Source organism: Bactrocera dorsalis, chromosome 4, assembly GCF_023373825.1.
Source record: "Bactrocera dorsalis isolate Fly_Bdor chromosome 4, ASM2337382v1, whole genome shotgun sequence".
NCBI classification, from domain to species: Eukaryota; Metazoa; Arthropoda; class Insecta; order Diptera; family Tephritidae; genus Bactrocera; species Bactrocera dorsalis.
This window is the reverse complement of record NC_064306.1, coordinates 47,148,924-47,167,563: the sequence shown is the minus strand read 5'-3', so window position 1 is coordinate 47,167,563 and position 18,640 is coordinate 47,148,924. Positions and strand designations below refer to the sequence as shown.

General features: G+C 33.5%; 1 protein-coding gene and 1 non-coding gene across 2 annotated transcripts in view; both read right to left on the bottom strand.

Annotated features, from left to right (window-relative positions):
- Window positions 1-18,640, bottom strand: part of LOC115065799 (uncharacterized) — a 216,590-nt gene that overhangs the window by 193,773 nt on the left and 4,177 nt on the right. The gene's annotated exons all lie outside the window — the stretch shown is intronic.
- Trnam-cau (transfer RNA methionine (anticodon CAU)) lies at window positions 13,905-13,977 on the bottom strand. Its single transcript has one exon. It is a non-coding gene; the product is annotated as a tRNA-Met (tRNA).

The window sequence follows — 18,640 nt, the reverse complement described above, 5'->3', positions numbered from 1 at the left end:
TCAACAATTTTTTCTCATATAAAATATTTAATATTTTATTGGAGTTTTTTATATAAACATACAAAGAATTTTGAAATTTGTGGAAAAAAATATTTTAAACTCGCCAACTCAGACGTTATTTCGGGTGATCCCTCGGAAAAAATATGCGCCCGCGTTGGCAGGATCATCTAAAGTGAAAAATAACGTCTTTTAGTTAAAACCTTAGCCTAAAACTTGGAAGAAAAAAAAATTGAACATTTTTTTGCCAGAAATTTTTGCAAAAAATTAAAATTTCGTGACAATTTTTTTAAAATAGTTGTAATTAAATGAATACCTAGTCCAAGTTTTTAAGAATTCTATCTTAAAGGCCTGTGTAAAATTTTATGAAGATCGGTTGAGTAGTTCTCGAAAAATCTTGCCAATCGACCTCAAAACACACAGTTTCGAGAAAAACTCGTTTAAAGACGGCGCACTTAGCCAAGCTAGTCTCAAGCGCACAAGTTGTCAAGGCTGTATCTCCAAAGCTATTACTCGGATCAACTTGAAAATTTAGGACAATATTCTAAAGGTGTTGTAGAAGTTAATAAGATAGTAAAAAAATCGATTTTTTGAAACGCGTAAACCCATGTAACCCCTTAAGCCCCTAAGTACCAAATGACGACATCTGATAGGCATCTATAGTTGACTTTTTACAGAAAATATCGGTCAATATGTGAGATATATAGTTGAAATTCGGAGAGAATCCTTTTCTGATTATAATAATTTAGTATGTCTATGGTTAGGGTGACAGCGTATGTACATCGGCCAATATGTGAGCTATCAAAATAAAATACGAGTGCGTGTTTTACTCATAACAGTGCATCTTTGTGCCTAACATACATACTTGTAGATAAAATCGGGTCAAAACTTAGCCTAGCACCCAAATAAATAATTTTAAAATTTTTATCATTCGGTTGACTTTAGTGGTTATATATTGTGGAAGGGCTTTAATTAGAATGTGGCATGTTAATAGCATGTGATATTGATTAAAATATTTAAAATCGATTGAGGATGATTTAGTATAATTTTTGCTTCCTTTCTAATCTATTCACGATTTCGTCGAACAATGAATTTGAACCTTTTCGTTACATTTTACAATACTGCGAACACCTGAAGCTATTTGATCAGCTGTGAAACCTTTTCCGAAAAATGTTCCCGAATGTTTTTTTTGAAATAAAGTCTATTAATATTTATTTAATGAAATGTACTCGTAGTTAAACACCTTTATGAATTAAAAATCCAATCTTAAATATATTTTTATTTATCCTTTCATTTTCAGATTTTCAAGATTTCAACAGGCGAATAATTCTATCAACAAACAGAAAATAGCTGCTGCTAAACGCATGGTAAGTTGACATAATTCTCAATCTGTCGTAATTGTTTATATGTTTTACATATTTGTAGCAAAATATTTCCTCTAAATCTTTAATACACTTGCTACTTAATATTTTAACTTCCCATCTACTAAAAACCCCTGCATTTCTATAAAATAATTATAATTTTTATTTTTGCTTCGCTGAAAATTTATTTTAATTCTTCAACCTTCATCATTCTTATTTTGTAACTATTTTTACCGTGAAGGTGCTTCTTCTTTTTTTTGTACGGCCTTAAATTTATTATTATTTATTTTTTATTTTTATATTTTTTCAAAACGAACTGTGAACAATTTCATTAAGCGATCTGTTCAAGATTTTTCTAATTGAGACGGTTAAGCTTGAACATAGACTGAATAAAGACATATCCTTGTTTCCTTATCAATTTTGACTTTTCAGCAATATCTACTTACAATTTAGAAACACTCAATCAAAAGCTTTTGAAAATCAAGATATATTATGATATATAGTAGGCTGTGGTTGTAATTACAATATTAATATAAATAATATATATTTGAATATTGTGAGTTTTTGCTAATATGATAGAATCCCAACTCTTAAAGACTTTGTATGAACTTATTTTTATGCTTGCGTTGAGCTTTAATTTCCTGCCATTAACAATAGTTATAAGTAAAATAAATGCAAAGGCAGCTGTAACATCTCACTACGCATTCTGCTTCATTTGCTGTTCAGTGACGCATCACTCTCGTTCTATTGGACAATAGGGGTATTATATTTTGTTGAGTACTCAAACGATAAGCACTTTTGCATTCTTTGCTACATTGCTAGTATTGATATATAATATTTCTTGATGAAAATGCATTTAACTCGTGATTTAAGATCAAGCCTTTACTGCCGTGCTTTAAATATACTATATACATACATATACAATTATTGAATTCGTGCAGTACACCATGCCGTATGAGTAATATTTAAGTGCAACGATTTCTCATAAAATTGCAATAAGTTCCTTCTAGTCGCTCCATGCGTATACGTGGGTTAGATTGCCAACAAATGGTACATTTCTACAGTTTTATGCTATCATAAAATGACTAATGGATGACCATTCGCCGAGTTAGGACATAATATTAAGAGAATGGTTGACGTGACTGAAGTTCAAGAAATTGAAACTGAAATCAGAGTTTTTATAAAATAAGCTTTAATAAAATCACTTTAGTGACATATTGCGGAACCGATAAACGAAAATCTTGTTTTTTACTGAGGTATTTCAGTATAATCTTTCTCTCTGGCATTTGAAGAGTTGTATAAAGAATAGGATGGGTGAAGAAAACCGATTTTTTTACTTTATTATAAGAGTCAGAACTAAGTCTAGTCATATATGTAACTGTAATTTCGTAAAATATACGAACAAAATATCTCAGTAAATTTTGCTTACTATGCACCATAGGAACGTAAAGCAAGCACAAATTCCGATGCAATTGACAGCTGTCAAATGAATGCCAGCACTTCAGCAGCCAAAGTTGTGATGCGCACATAATAAAGACGCCAACTCGCGGATGTTCACGACATTGACACTGGCGCGAATGACAGTCAAACGCAGACATCCACTGGCACCTGAAGCGCACGTGACTATTGTCGCAGACAAAAAAGCGCTCCTTCGTCCGCCATAGTACACGTGACTGTTATAAGCGCACCTCGGCGATACAGGAACTCAACGCCGCAACGGAAACTTGAGCCGAAGCAAAAAAAAATATGCAGCAAAATGTGCACCCTGCAGCGATGCCATACAACTAGTAGCCCTTGAATGCTTTCATTAGAAAAGTATTATGTAAATTCATTTACTGCAGCCACCTCAGCTGCTATGCTATATAAGTACATGTTCTTGCCACCCAATAGCAACTTTAATTTAAAGTTTCCTCGTAGTTACTTCGGCACCTTGGTAAAGTGCCGCAAAAGGACTTATTAAGTATCAGTTGAATGTCAGGGTTGCTTGTTTATTTGTTTATTGTTGTTTTGCTTAGTTTGTAAGCCTATGTTTGTTTGAGCTTGCGTACTTAGTAGACATGCCGTTATTATTACTCCGTAACTCGGTTGCTGCTTGTGACATTGTTGCCGTCACTAACTGTTTCTATAATATTTATGTTTGTTTATACGCAACTCCGGTGTCGCGCTGTCATAGACAGTCAAGTACGCAGTTTATGTATTATATATACAAGTATACATATACATATATGTACCAATATGTAGAGTTTTCTATGTACAGTTAGTGAATGCCTGTTTAAAATGTTCAAGCAGTATTACACGGCATTTAAGTAAATAAAACCAACAACAATATATAAAATAGCGGAAGTCGGTTTGAGGATTATACGCCGTAGTGGAAGTTGCGATATATCATAAATGTACTTATGTGTACATATCTATCCTAAATGCGTTGAAATTTAATTTAAGAGCTTACATGGGTTTCCTCGTGTAAAAAACAGCATTTTTTCAATAATTTTTTTGTAATATAAAAAATTAAAAATTTTATTACAATTTTTTATTATTACAAACACACACTATTTACAAAGAAATTCTGTTATTTTTGGAAAAAAATATTTCAAACTCGGTCATTGAGACGCCATTTCCGGTGATCCCCTCGGAAAAACGATTCGCGTTGGCAGGATGACTGCTTACAGAATCATCTAAAGTTAAAAAAATTGATTTAAGTTAAAACCTTAACTTAGAATTTGGACAAAGGAAAAAAAGCTGATTTTTGGATTTTTGGCATACATTTTTAGAAAAAAATTAAATTTCACAATTTTTTTTCAAATTGCTGTAATCGAAAAAAACCTTCGTCCAAGTCATTAAGATTTGTATCTCCAAGACTTGTGTAAAATTTCATGAAGATTGAGTGGATCTCGAGGAATTTTGCTAATCGACCTCAAAACACACAGCTTCGAGAAAAACGCGTTTGAAGATGGTGCACTTAGCCTAGCTAGCTTCGAGCGCACAAGTTCTCAAGGCTGCATCTCCGAAATTATTACTCGGATCAGTTTGAAAATTTAGGACAATATTTTAGAGATGTTGTAGAATTTAATAATATAATAAAAAAATCGATTTTTTGAAACTCGTAAAGCCATGTAACCCTTAAGCATTTTCAGCAGCAGGATAAGTTTTTTATTTTTAAATTACATTTTATGAAAACAAGCGATTATATCAATATAAAGAGCTTTCTGTGGCAAAACTTGGATACGGAACCATTTCAACTTACAAAATACCTAATATACCATGTGATCAAATTTAACCCGGACTGAATAAAAAATAACTACATTTTTGCGTATTTCAATATCGCTTTAAAAATAGGTTTCTAAGCTAATACAAACATAGCAGCGTATAATAATAAGATTTTTCATAGACTTGTTAAAAGCCTCGATTGGATCAATCCGTGTCAATTTTGATTTTATTTAAAAAAAATTTCAAAATACGGACTAATAATGAGTGTTTAGCACTCTATTAGCGCTTTAAGAATATTATATCTTATATGAAAGCTCGGTCCACTAAAAAAAGATACGAAATTATTAAAAATCGAATTATACACAAAATTTCGACTAAACCGGCGTTTAATTAAGTTTTTGGAAATGTCTAACACTATATTTCATTCGATCCAAATCCAGATCTCCTGTAATTTTGGGAAAAATTCGAAAAATTTTGTTTCTGTTGGCAGAAGTCTCTAGAAATATTGTCTCTCTTAAAAATATGACTTCGAAGATCTTCCAGCGTAGTCACTATTTTGTACGAAAAAGCTGAGAAACAGGAAGAAATGATATTCCTTTCTCTAAGTCATGGCATAAATTGTCAAATTTAAATATTTTCTAGCAATCTAGATTAGTCTGACTTCTTAACCCATATGGACACATTCTCTCAAACGAGAACTTTTATTTTAAAGAAATGAATTTTATCTTCTAAATGAATATTAATTTGTCTTAAAATTTCTTTAAAACGTTCTTAACCTAGAAATACAAATAACACGAGTTACTTCACTTGAGCATAATTTTTTCTGAACTAGTTTTCTACACCAATTTCCAACTAACTTTACGTTTTACTCTACAAACCATACCGCTTATAACAAGATTTTCTAATTCAAATGCCGACAATTCTGCCAGCCGACCAAATTTTATAGCAAACGGCACTCAATTTCAAATGACAGTAATTTTACCACTTAATTCCGATATTTGCACAAACTTAGTGTGCGAAAAGCACATACTGAAAGGTTGCACATACGCCACCGCAGGCCATCATTCAACATTATTCAAAAATCCTAGGGCCCAGCGCTTATCTTCATCAAAACGAAATTCAACAGCTTGGCTATCGAATGCCTACCAGCAATTTCCAAAACCCCAGAAATATGGGGCTTACATATACATATGTATATCTCATTTGTCTGTATACATACTTATGCACCGAGTGTTCGCAACTTCTCACGCCCTTTGGTGGCCAGTATGTGTGGTTTCCGAACCGGATTGCCATTGCTCATTTTCGTTTTTAGCATTTTTGCAAAATAATTTCGCCACTCTCCACACCTTTGTAGCTGCCTTCGTTTGTAGACTTTTTGCAACCACTTTGGCACGTTCAACCTCAATATGCTGGGGCTTACAGGGAGCTTGGCTTGTCAAATCATTCAACCAAGTTGGCTAACCGAACAGCTGCAGCTGCTACAAATGCTAAGGAACATGTACACACACGAAACGAACTTGCATATTTATTTACGAGCATTTAGCCCTGCTTGTGCTTAATCCTTTTTAGGGTTTGAATTGTTAATTAAAATTTTGAATTAATTTACTGTTGCATTTGCTCGCTGCGCATTGAAGTGCTTATGAAATATTTAAAGTTTGCAATTTATATTGCTAATACCCGCTGCTTGTTATTTACAAGAACAACAACAAAAGTGTTGAAATTAATTCATATTGCCTTCAGAAGCAATGCGGTTTATGGCCGCAGCTCGCCAAATGAGAAAAATGTATGTGTTGGTGCTATTCAGCGCCAATTCAGCACATTGTCTTTTCTGTATATTTACCATTTTTTGTTGCCACGCTGTAAATTATTACCGTTATTAGTTTTTTTGTACAGTTATAAAGCCATTCAGCGCAGACTTTTAATTCAGTTAATATAATTTATTACTCATAATCGGAAGCATACAAGTTTTTGCATAGCGAATTTAATTTAAACGGAGAAGAGAAACTTTCCATTCGGCTTTAAATGATTGTAAATAATATTCAGCAAACAACTTACTCTTTAATTTATGCACAAAAGGAAATTATTTAGCTATAATTATATTCAGCACCTGTCGATTTTTGGTTTACATGCATAAATTAAGAACTTTTGGGAAATTTATAAAAATAAGAATGTATTATATACATAAATACAAAATACCAAAAACTGTCTTCTTAAGATTTCCAATTAAATCCGCTAACTACACTAACTTAGCAGGATGATGATGTGGATGACCTTTGATTCCAATCAAATGACGCTACATGTCATAGTGCCATCGAAACAATTAATTTATTGAAGCGAACTTTTGGTGAGCACATTACCACGTTTCGTGGGTCAGCGGCTTGGTCTCCAAGACTATTCTTTATGATTTAAATATTTTATATTTAAATGATAAAAAGTGAATAGTCACGCAGCAGCTCGATGTCTGGTAAACCAACATGCTTTGCATCAAACCCTAGAAATATGAAAAGAATAATCTTTTTTTTTCAAACCACGAAGGAAAGGTTCTTGTGAAAATTAATTAGTATTATCGGCTTAAAGTCTCAGCCATTTGGACCCTCGAAAAATTAATGTCAAATTTCAATAATTTTTACTTTAAATGTGCCAATAGATGGTCTCCTTACTGTGATCATTTTAGGCATATTTAAAATTTTTTATTAACGGTATTTAAATGACCTATGTATTTGAACTAAGAGAATGTTGCAGAAAACCTTCGAGGAGTCTACTTTATCACGAACTCCGCACGTGGGCGAATGAGTATTCAGTGAAGGCCGTGAAGTCATCTAGAATATGCCTCATGGCTCTTAGATCAACCACCGTCCAGCCTCGTCTGTTAATGACTATAACATCACAAAAATTAAATAAACAGTGCTTCAAACAGTCATTGTGCTATTAGAAAGATAGTGGAGGATCTCAAATTTGATGGCGAGTTTCCGGGCCCTGCCCCAAGAAAATCTACTGTCAAAGATTGGAATTCCAAGTTTAGGCGTGGTGAACGGAGCACCGAAAACGATAAACGCAGTGGACGCCTAATAGAGGTTTTAACCGACGAAAAAACAAAAAGGTTCACAAAATGATTTTGGATGACAATTAAATGCAGTTGTTTGAGATAGCAGGTACTCTAAAGATAAGAAGAAGAAAAAACTCTGTGCAAAGTGTGTGCCGCGCGAGCTCACTGTTGACCAAAAACAAGGACGAGTTGATGATTCAGAGCAGTGTTTGGAGATGTTAAAGCGACATAAACCTGAGTTTTTATGTCGATATGTTATGATGGATGAAACATGGCTCCATCATTTCACTTTGAAGTCCAATTGACAGTCGTCTTAGTGATCTGCATACGATAAACACGCTCTAAAGCGTGAAAGTGGATGACAAGGCTACGTCGTCCGTATTTTGGGATGCGCATGGAATAATTGTTATTGACTACCTTGAAAAAGATAGGACTATCAACAGCGTCTATTACATAGCATTATTCGACCGTTTGAATAAGGAAATCGCCGAAAAACGGTCGCATTTGAAGAAAAAGATAGTGATGTTTCACTAAGACAATGCCCGGTGTCACAAATCAGTGAAAACGATGACAAAGATCCATGAGATAGGCTTCGAATTGCTTCCGCATCCACCGCATTCTCCAAATGTGACTCCCAGCGAATATTTCTTTCTCAAAAGAGTGCTCGCTGGGAAGAAATTCTCGTCGAATGAAGTGATGTTCGCCATAACTGAGACCTAATTTGAAGCAAAGGACAAACCGTACTACAAAAATTGTATCGAAAATTTGGACGATCGCTATAATCAGTGTGTCACCCTTGAAGGGAACTATGTTGAACAAAAAAATTGAATTTTGCAAAAAAAATATGTTTTACTATGGTAGGCCGTGGACTTTTCAATTGACCTGTTTTGTAGGAGAGCCGTTCCAGCCGAAATCGAAAAATCAAAATTCACTGAAAGCACTGAATCCCATCCTAGACGATGTTTGAAATGTATGAAAATTGATTTAACATTCAAATTTGTAGATAATAATACAGATTTGTATTAAAATTTGTGAAAATATAGTTTTCTTTGGCAGTGTGGGTCAAATATGATAATATTCAGGTATTAAATACAACCGTTAGATGAGCAAAATATGCAAAATGTTGCGAGAGTACAAAAGTAATGGAAACGCCATATGTATATTTAAATATTTTATACAATATTTTATTGAAAATTCCGAAACGAAGCTCAAAATTTTTTAATTGAAAAATTCAAGTATGTAAATATGTATGTATTTCGAAACATATAATTATCACTAACTGCACATGTGTGACTTTACAATTGAAAAGAATTTTATGCTCGTAACATGCACACTTTTCCTTTATTTCACACAACGGAAAATTTACCAATACAAAAGCAAGATTTTTCGTTTCTCAAGAAATTGAAAATACAAGTGTTCATAATCCTCTAAATCATGCATTACTTGCTTTATACTTATAATTTGCTGGGTAGTATCCTTTTGTTAGTTATTTATTTTAATTCAATTATGCGAAATTCTTTCCTTCACTGTCGTCGTTAGCAGTGATGGAGACGAAGGAAGCGGCGTTAGAGAACAAATCAAAATTTGCATGTTTGGTGTGGCCAACAGCACAACTTGTGTGCTTATTTTTTCCATTATTAGTCAATGGTATACTCTTGTACAAGTATTTGTGTGTTTATGTGCGTTTTGAGCTTGTACTTCCTTCCGGCAGCAACTGTTGCCTATTGGCTGTTGACTGCTTGGTAATATTTCGTGTTGCTTGTCATAAATAAAATATTGTATCCAACAACTTGCCACCGAAAGGATGCTCGTATGTGTTTATGGCCAAGAAACAAGCAAGCAAACAGGCGAATACATAAACAAATGTACGACATTGTAGAGCATTACTATCGAGGCACATACTAACAAATTGCTTGGTGCTTGGTTGTTGTTATTTTATGGTGCTCTGCTACAAATTCTTCTCTCCTGGCTTTTCTTATACTTATAAATCCCTAACAAGGCGGCGTCCCTAGTGTGTCTATATTTGCTTTTAAATTGATTTATATGCATATGAATGAATATTTGCACTGGGTTATGTCCTGGGTATACACATATATGAATTTGTGTGATTGGTGTTGTGTCATAAAGCCTCGGCATTGCATAAAATATGTAGAAATATTGCTGAATGCAGCCAGCAGCTGAATCTTTCTGTGCACCGGTGAAAAGCAGCAAAGTAGATAAAAAATTCTCTTGGCACAATTTTTCAAGTACGAATACGAACAAACATACAAAGCACATGTGCTTAGGTTTATCCGCTTGTGGATATATGCATCTGTGGGGCATTGTAATAGTCCATGCAAAATTTTACTTATTTTTCCCTGTTTATTGTGAAATTCGTTCAACTGCCACACCTACCCACCCTCACACATGCCCACATCTGCTTGCAGGCATTCCAGCCAAGCATAAATTGCAAGAATGAAGTGAACTTCAAACATTCGTGACCACAAACAAGAAGACTGCATGGACATTAGTTATTCGAAAGCGCTATGATGGATACTTAAAGACGACGATGATTGAGTGAAATGTGTTTAGGATAAAATTTATAAAGCTGCCAACTTCTAGATAAAAATTTGTACGAGTGTTTAATAAAATTTGAGATGAACAATCGAATTTGAAATTTCAAGTTACGTGATGTTACAAATTAGTAAAAGCATTGATGAAAATTTAATAGTTTTTTTTTATAGAATAGTTAGAATTTCCAATTCCACTCGTATGATTTCCTGGTGACCTTCAAATGGTTTGGCTAGAGTGAAGTTGGTTGGTAAGATTAGCCGTGTTCGTTTCGCTCATTAGTTTTCGTATAAAAATGTATATATGGGAGCTCTTGCTATGCCCTCAGTATTTTCTTATGATAGTATATTGTATGTTTACCGTTGTATGTTTCCTAAAAGTCACAAAATACATTAATTTTGATCAGGTTTACGAAAAAATTATATATAAATGATCAGGATAACAAGAAAAGTCTTTCTGTCCGTCCGTCTTTCCTTGCAAGCTGTTATTTGAGTAAAAATTGAGATATCTTGATGAAACTTGGTATGTGGGTTCCTTAGTACAAAAAAATTACGAGTTCGTAGATGGGCGTAGTCGAACCACTGCCACATTCACAAATCCCCGTTAACCGAAACAACCTAAAAACAACTAAGAACTTAATTGCGATATAAACTTATGCACAGGGATCGGTAGCACACCTATGGGAAGAAATTTTTGAAAAAGTGGACGAGGCCCCGCCCTCTAATAAGTTTAATGTACATATCTCCTAAACCAGTTAAGGTGTAATAACCAAATTCACCCAGCACAAATATTATAAGAACAGCTACCGATAGTGTGAAAATGGATGAAATCGGATGAAAACCCCATTCCCTCCCCATATAACAGTACTGTTCAAAACTACAAAAAGCGCGATAAATCAATAACTAATTCACCAGAGACGTTGAAATTTACCCCCGAGATAGTATAAGAAGGTTTTATAGGTGTTAGCGTAAAAATTCGACGACGGGTGTGGCACCGCCCACTTTTTGGTAAAATCCCATATCTCGGAACCCGACTGACCGATTTCGACAAAATTTGGTACGTGAAATTATATTTTTTATTTTTATGTCACGTTGTGAAAATGAGCCAAATCGGACAACAAGCACGCCTACTTCTCATATAGCACAATTTTAAATTCAATTTGATTATTTCACTTTCCAGTACACAAATCAAGATGCTATTAATATAACGGAAGTAAAATTTGCACGAATAATGCCTTTAGAGTATGACTTATGCGGCAAAAATTGTACGAATCCAATAAAAAAACTGTTGACTTTTAATCGAAAATATCGCTAAAGTGTGTGTGAATCCTTCTCTAACAGTGGTATATCTGTATGTCAAAAATGGTTTGAATCGGGCCAATACTTTCCTTAGTCCCCATATAGCTAATATAAAGAGTTTCGAACTTCCGGGTGATTTTGCACCGCACATATCGGTCAATATGTGAGTTATCTCAATGAAAATTATAAAGCGTGTTTTACTCATAACATTGTGTAATACTGTGCCTTAGATAGGTATATTTAAGCCTTAGTCCCTATATAACTAATATCAGGATTTCCGAACATCCGGCTCTGGTAAACATTTTACACCCTAAGGTATTTCCCCGACTTTGATTCTTGCAAGTTGCAAGAGTAAAAAATATTTGGTTCCACTCGAACTTAGCCCTTCCTTGCTTATTTAAGTAAAAGCTTTTAAAGCTTTAAAGATTTTATCAAATATATCCATATCAAAAAATTTTCATTCTTGAAATTTTAAAATATTTTTGTCTTATGCGCAGGTTCAAGTCCTAGCTAAAGCATAACAAACTCTAAACTTTCATAAATAGTTTTCAATTTTATATTATAAAGATAATTCTTCGACCAAAACTGCTAAACCTTATAGTTATACAGTCTTATGGTTATAAGAAGCTTTGCACAAAAACCAGCAGTCGTTTGGAAAATTTTTAAGATTTGTATAAATAAATAAACAAATTTTCGACAATCATAGCCTTAAACATACTAACAGTTAACAGTTATACACTTCACTTCCATTCATTTTTGAATTAGTTCGCAATTCATTGAAAAATTCTAACCTTGCATTTACCATAATCCAAGCCTTGGTTCCAATCATTTGAAACATCTTTTGTGTGCTCTACAGCGCCCATAATCCAACATATTGGTATGTACAATATGAGAAGTATATGTATGTGTGTGCATACTACTACAAGCAAATATTGACTACGTTTATTTGCATATTTGCAGGCGTCGCAGTTTCCAATTCCTTCGCATGAAGCAATTTCTTTATTATATTTACTTGAACAGATGCGCACACATACATATATATGTGATTATATTTTTTTGCGTTTTAATGCCTCGTTATGCGGTGTAATTTGTGTATTCACTTATTTGCAAATACTGTTATATTTTTGCGGAGGGTTTACGCGCTTGCTTTTCGCGTGACAAATTGATTTAAAAAACATGGTTGAGGATTCAAAGTTTGCACAACAGTACATTGAGAGGTATGTGTGTTTTCTAAATACAATATATGTGTAGATGTAATAGTATAGAAATATGTGCGTACATCTGTATGTTTGTGACTTAAACTGAAACTGAATCGCTTCGTGAATAACGAAATTGGAAGAGCGAAGCTATCAAAAAGCCTTGTGATCATGTTTCACAGTATTTTTTCACAGTCTCATAAACAGATTTACAGGCAACATTTCGTGCACTAACAAGAGCTTGTCGATTTATGACCCGGACTGGTTCATTTAAATAGCTGTGGGCTCATGAATATGACGCTGAAATTGTCCAACTCGCCAAAATTTTTTTTTTCCAGTCCGGGTCAAATTTGATCAGATTGTAAACTTATGAAGATAATACATTTTTCACAGTTTTCTTACTATATCTAAAAAGTTTATTTAATTTAGTGAAAAATACACTCATTGTATGACTTGCACACCCGAATTCTCTATTCATTATTTGATATAAGTTTTTCCTTTCGATACAATAAATAATCAATCTCAATAAACTTTAATCTCTTCAACTTCCAAGTTCGCACTCTGCGGGCTGTTTACTAGACTTTTCACTCTTGTTTATATGTTTTGGAAACTTTTGCCAAACTTTTCACGTTCTAAAATATGTGCCGCTATTTGCTCCCGAAATTTATCTGACCTTCGTTCAATGCTGTAGCGTAGAGTACATATATTTGAAAGGTAATAGTGTGAAGAAGACAAATGTGCATGACAAATGCTTGAAGGCTCCCTTAAAGTAAGATTTTAGTAACAAAACTTGTGTCTATTGTCAATTAAATTGTATAAAAATCAATAAAATGGAAAATATATTAAAAATTTAGTTTATTTAATTTAACTAAAAACTAGATATTTAAAATATAATAATGAAAATAAACAATGAATATAAGAAATCGAGAAGAAAATAAAAAAATTTCACAAACAATTAAAAATTTTTATTGAAAATTTGCTTAAATTTAATTTATTAGTTTAGGTCCTAACTCATATTTTTGAATACAGTATACATTTCCTTTTCTTTTGATGCCTTATTTCTTAGTATCTTTCCTTGGGACGAAGGCCTAAGCAGTCAGTTTCTCTTTGTTTTCCTAGTATGTCTGTAAATTTAGTAAAAAGGTCATATTAAAATAATTAAATAATATGTATATTTCCTTCCATTTTTCATACATTTCTCTAAAAATTATTTATTGTAAATAAAAAATGAAAATTGTAAAAAATCTAATGCCCCGGGTGAGGCTCGAACTCACGACCTTAAGATTATGAGACTTACGCGCTGCCTACTGCGCCACCGAGGCTATATGGGCAGGGTCGGCCAAATAGCTTTTTACATTCTATTGCCAAGCACAAGCATTCTAACTATTGATATAAACTCAATTGTACAATTATTTATTAAAATATAATCATTAGTTAATATTAAATTAGGTAAACAAACTTTGTTAATATTTGGACTGCACTTTAAAAAATATGATTTCTAGTTAATATGTACGAACAGCGAAGTATATAATATACAAACATAAAGTATATAAACTATTTATATATATTGTACTTATATGTGCGCTTCAATGTTGTTTAAGTTAATGCAGTGAGCATTAGAACACATGCTTGTGCTTAATATCCATATGCATATAGAAAAGATATCGTGTGATAGATAACGTTGCCAAAGGTTTAACAAATATTTGTAGTTATAATTACAATTTAATTATTTGTCTACAATCAAATTCTTTACGCGTTTTATCAAAAGAATATTAAATCAACAAAGGCTTCACATTTTTGGAGTACATACGAGTATGTACATATGTACATGTGTGAACTGAGCAAATGTCCGTAAGAATACTTATATATTTTAAATTAATTAATCTTCTATCAAAAATGTTCGTTATCATGTAACAAATATTCTAAACTACTTATTCGAATCTAGCACGTATATGCATTAAAAAGAATTTCAAGAAAAAACCTTCAACGGCCATCAAAAATACCTATCAGTAATAATACCCAAACACCAGAATCAGAGAATAATTAAATTGGTCAGGCTGTTAAAAATTTCTCCAATATACCAACTCATTAACTTTAACCTGGTGAAAACCAATTGGTCACTTTTTTTCTCTGTTTGTACAACTTTTAATTCATGCTAAGTCTGATTTCCATATGTCACTTAGTGTGTGTTTCGCAGCTGTTTGCTTGCGATACCAAAAGTTTGTCTGACATTTTTACCATATAAAAAAGTTAACAACTAGTTTGCTTTAAATTTTGTGTGTTCAAGAGGAATCACGGTTACGAAATCTGTGAAAATAATGAAAAAGTTTTTGCAGCGTACATTGTATCACAAACACAAGTAAAAAAATCGTTTGTCTAAGTCTTGAAGAATTGTATCTCAAAGGCCTGTGTAAAATTGCATAAAGATCGGTTGAGTAGTTCTCGAGAAATCCTGCCAACCGACTTCAAAAACACAGTTTCGAGAAAAAACGCTTTCAAAGACGGCGCACTTAGCCTAGCTAGTCTCGAGCGCACATGTACTCAAGACTGTTACTCCGAAACTATTACTTAGTTAAACTTGAAAATTTAGGACAATATTTTAGAGGTGTTGTAAAATTTAATAAGACAATAAAAAATCGTTTTTTGAAACCCGTAAACCCATTTAACCCCTTAATGATGATTACATCGAATAAAAATAAAGAAATTGAAGAGACCTTGGAAATCGTCTTCTTAGCATTAGAGATATATAGATCGACTCAACACATTTTTGGTAATGTTTTGGATTTGAAGCCTGTCAATGCTAGGCTCGTTCCTAAAGACCTGAATCTTTTGCAAAATGATGCCGAATAGGTATCGTCAAAAATGTAATTACTGGCGACGGAACGTAGGTTTATGAATATGACGTTGAAACTATTCAACAATCTAGCGAAAGGCTCTAAAAAGCAGCCAAACTGAAAAATACCAAAATTATTTGAAGGCAGGGAAGGCCATCTCCAACTATGCTCTTCTAACAAGTGTGTGGAAATTTGGATTAATAGTTGTATTAGACTATTATGAAGGCGATAAAAAATATATTTATTAAAATAGGTGAAAATTATTAGGAAATACGTAAGTATAGTATTAAAAATAATCAGCATTTTCCACTTTCTCTCTCTCGCAATACTATAATTGAGCTGCGCTGTATTGTCTTAAAAGTGTTCCAGCCTTTTGCCATTCTATCCCTTTATTGGTTAATTCTGAATTAGCGATGTTGCTTGTTCGTTTCGCTGCTTTCTACAGTTTAGCGCATCAAATGCAGCTAAACATTTTCATAATGCTATGATATATACATACTAGATGCATACCAGCACCTATGTATATACTCGTATATGTATATACTATATGTATGTCCAAAACTATTTTTGAACACAAAAAAAATCGCTGCAGCATCTGCACTGCAACAAAGTTTGTTTTTACAAATTCCCAGAACTAAAGCTCTCCAAAGCAGGGCACCACCCAATGCTTACAGTATATTAGCCTGAACAAATGTATAGAACATGTTAAGCAAGAAAATGTTTGTACAGTGAAAGTGTAAACAAGTGCACAAAATGAAGTGAACATGCTGAATTCTCCAAAGCGAAACTAAAAAAAAAAATACTAAAATATGTAAAGTATGTAAAAAGGGATAAGTATTTCAATAGTAAATAGAATTCAACGGCTTAGAGATACTTTTATATAAAATTAGAATTTATATGTATACCTAGAAAAATGAACTTTAACATTTTTATCTATGTAAGGAAATATTTGGATTTTCTCTTCATATTCATATATCTATCAATCAGTTAATAAATTTATTTAGCGACATTCTTTATACACCAGGTTGCGATTGGTATATTTATTTCTGTGAATATTCCAATTAAAGTTTGAGTTGACTCATCGGTCCTACAATTCTTTACCAAAAATTAAAGCATTTTCTTCTTCTACATGATTGTCAGCTTGTTGAAAACTTGTCAACAAAGATTTTTTTCATTAATATTGGGTAGTCGAAAAAGTCGTTTCGTATTTTGTCATTAGATGTCGTTGCAGTCGTACATCTCCAGTGCCACCAATCCCATTGTGTCATACTTTATAGTGTTGGAAAGGTGAGATTATAGCTTCATTTAATCAAAAGAAAATTACATTTGGGCAAGTTGAAAGTTACAGCTGTTCAAAAATGAATGAAAATAATGAAGAAATTCGGTACATTTTGAAATTTTTGTATAAAAAGGGAAAAATGTCACCCAAGCCACATTTGTGAAGTTAAGGGAGACGATGGTGTATCAGTTCGTTTAGCACAACAATGGTTCCCTCGATTCCCTTCTAGAAATTTCGAAATTTTGATTTACACTGATGGAAAAATGTCTCTAGCGGAAAAATGGGAACCTTAAGGGAACTTTTAAGTCACTAAAAATGTATAGTACATATTTTTTATCTTCAAGTTGTTTTTCTTAAGCATGACTAGAGATAATTTAATGTCAAATTCAGAAAAATCGATAAATAATCTCTCTATTTTAGTATTTAGTTACCAAATTGTATTTTACTTAGGATTTGATTGACTGAAATTTTCCAATAACATGCCGACTGATACCAATTGGTCAGGTTCTTAAGCATAAGCCATAAACTTACATACATACATTAACTTGACATCGTCAATAATGTCTTTGACAAGGAAGTAAAATATTCCTTCTTTCAGTGTCATAAGATAGATGGATAAATAGTTAATAATGAGGTACTGCATTGCGACCTAGGTCTATTGTGACCTCCCCTATATCACATATGGTCTCCAAAGTCCAGCATCCTGAATAATTCCAGGCCTGCTGGGCGCTACTGACGTGATGTCCATGTGCTATAGATGGAACCTAGGGCCTTAAGCCTGATTCTACAAATTGCTGGACAATCCAGAATCAGGTGTACTGGGGTTTCCTGTTCCATGTCGCAGATCCGGCAATTTGTGCAGGAGACTATGCCTATGTTGGACAAGTGCTTCCTGAGCCTGCAGTGCCCTGTGTAGAGCGCAACATAGAGGCGGAATTTGTCACGAGGGAGGTTGATTATTTCCTTAAACCTTGAGAGGTTGTACCCTCTTACAAGCAGCTTGGCATTGGCGCATTCATGCTGCCTCCTGCCAGTACTGTTCTTTCTCCTCTCTCTCCCCCGTGCGATTATAATTTAATTTTGCATATATAGAAATAATTATTAATTAATTCAATATTTATGTTCACACATATAATAATATTTCTAATTTTTATTCGGAATTCAACCACTTCTTGCTAATTTTAGTTTTGGTGTCCAATTTATCCCACTTTTATTTTGTGCTCCTTTTTTATTCTAGTAAATTTTTTGTCATACACATTCTTAAGCACTTTCGCTGCATTATCATGTTTTCAAGGTGTGGAAATGTTGTAACTCTCTGCTTAATGCGCGCACACTTTATATTTATTCACTGCAATCAGTAAGTGGGGGGCTTTTATTTTTAGCCCTTAATAAGCACTGCCCTCACACTCTCGCTATCTCCCTCGCTCGCTGTGTGTTTGCTCTTGTATGCACACACCTTATTAGTTAGCAGGGGCAATTAAGAAATGAAAACAATGAAGCAACATGTGAAACCGTTACACATAAATAAGCCAAAAAACAAAGCACTCACTTAGCCATCATTTTGCAATATGTGGAGGGAAAATTTCCATGTTTTTCTTGTTAGCCCTCGCTTTTGTTTTTGTTTTTCAACCACGAACTACACGCTATAAATTGACCAGCGGCGCGTTGAAGTGCCAAGTAAGTGTACTGTAGCACTGATGCATTTGGTTGGAGAAATAAACAAAAAATATTTGATTGCATCTGGCAATCAGTTTGTTTTGCTTTATCTCCTTATTTATGATGGGCTGCCCGCAGTTTGAAGTCTATTATGGATAAAAGCCGCGGTGTACCCTTCCCATTGCAGCTCGGTAAATTTTCGCCTTTGTTCTTAAA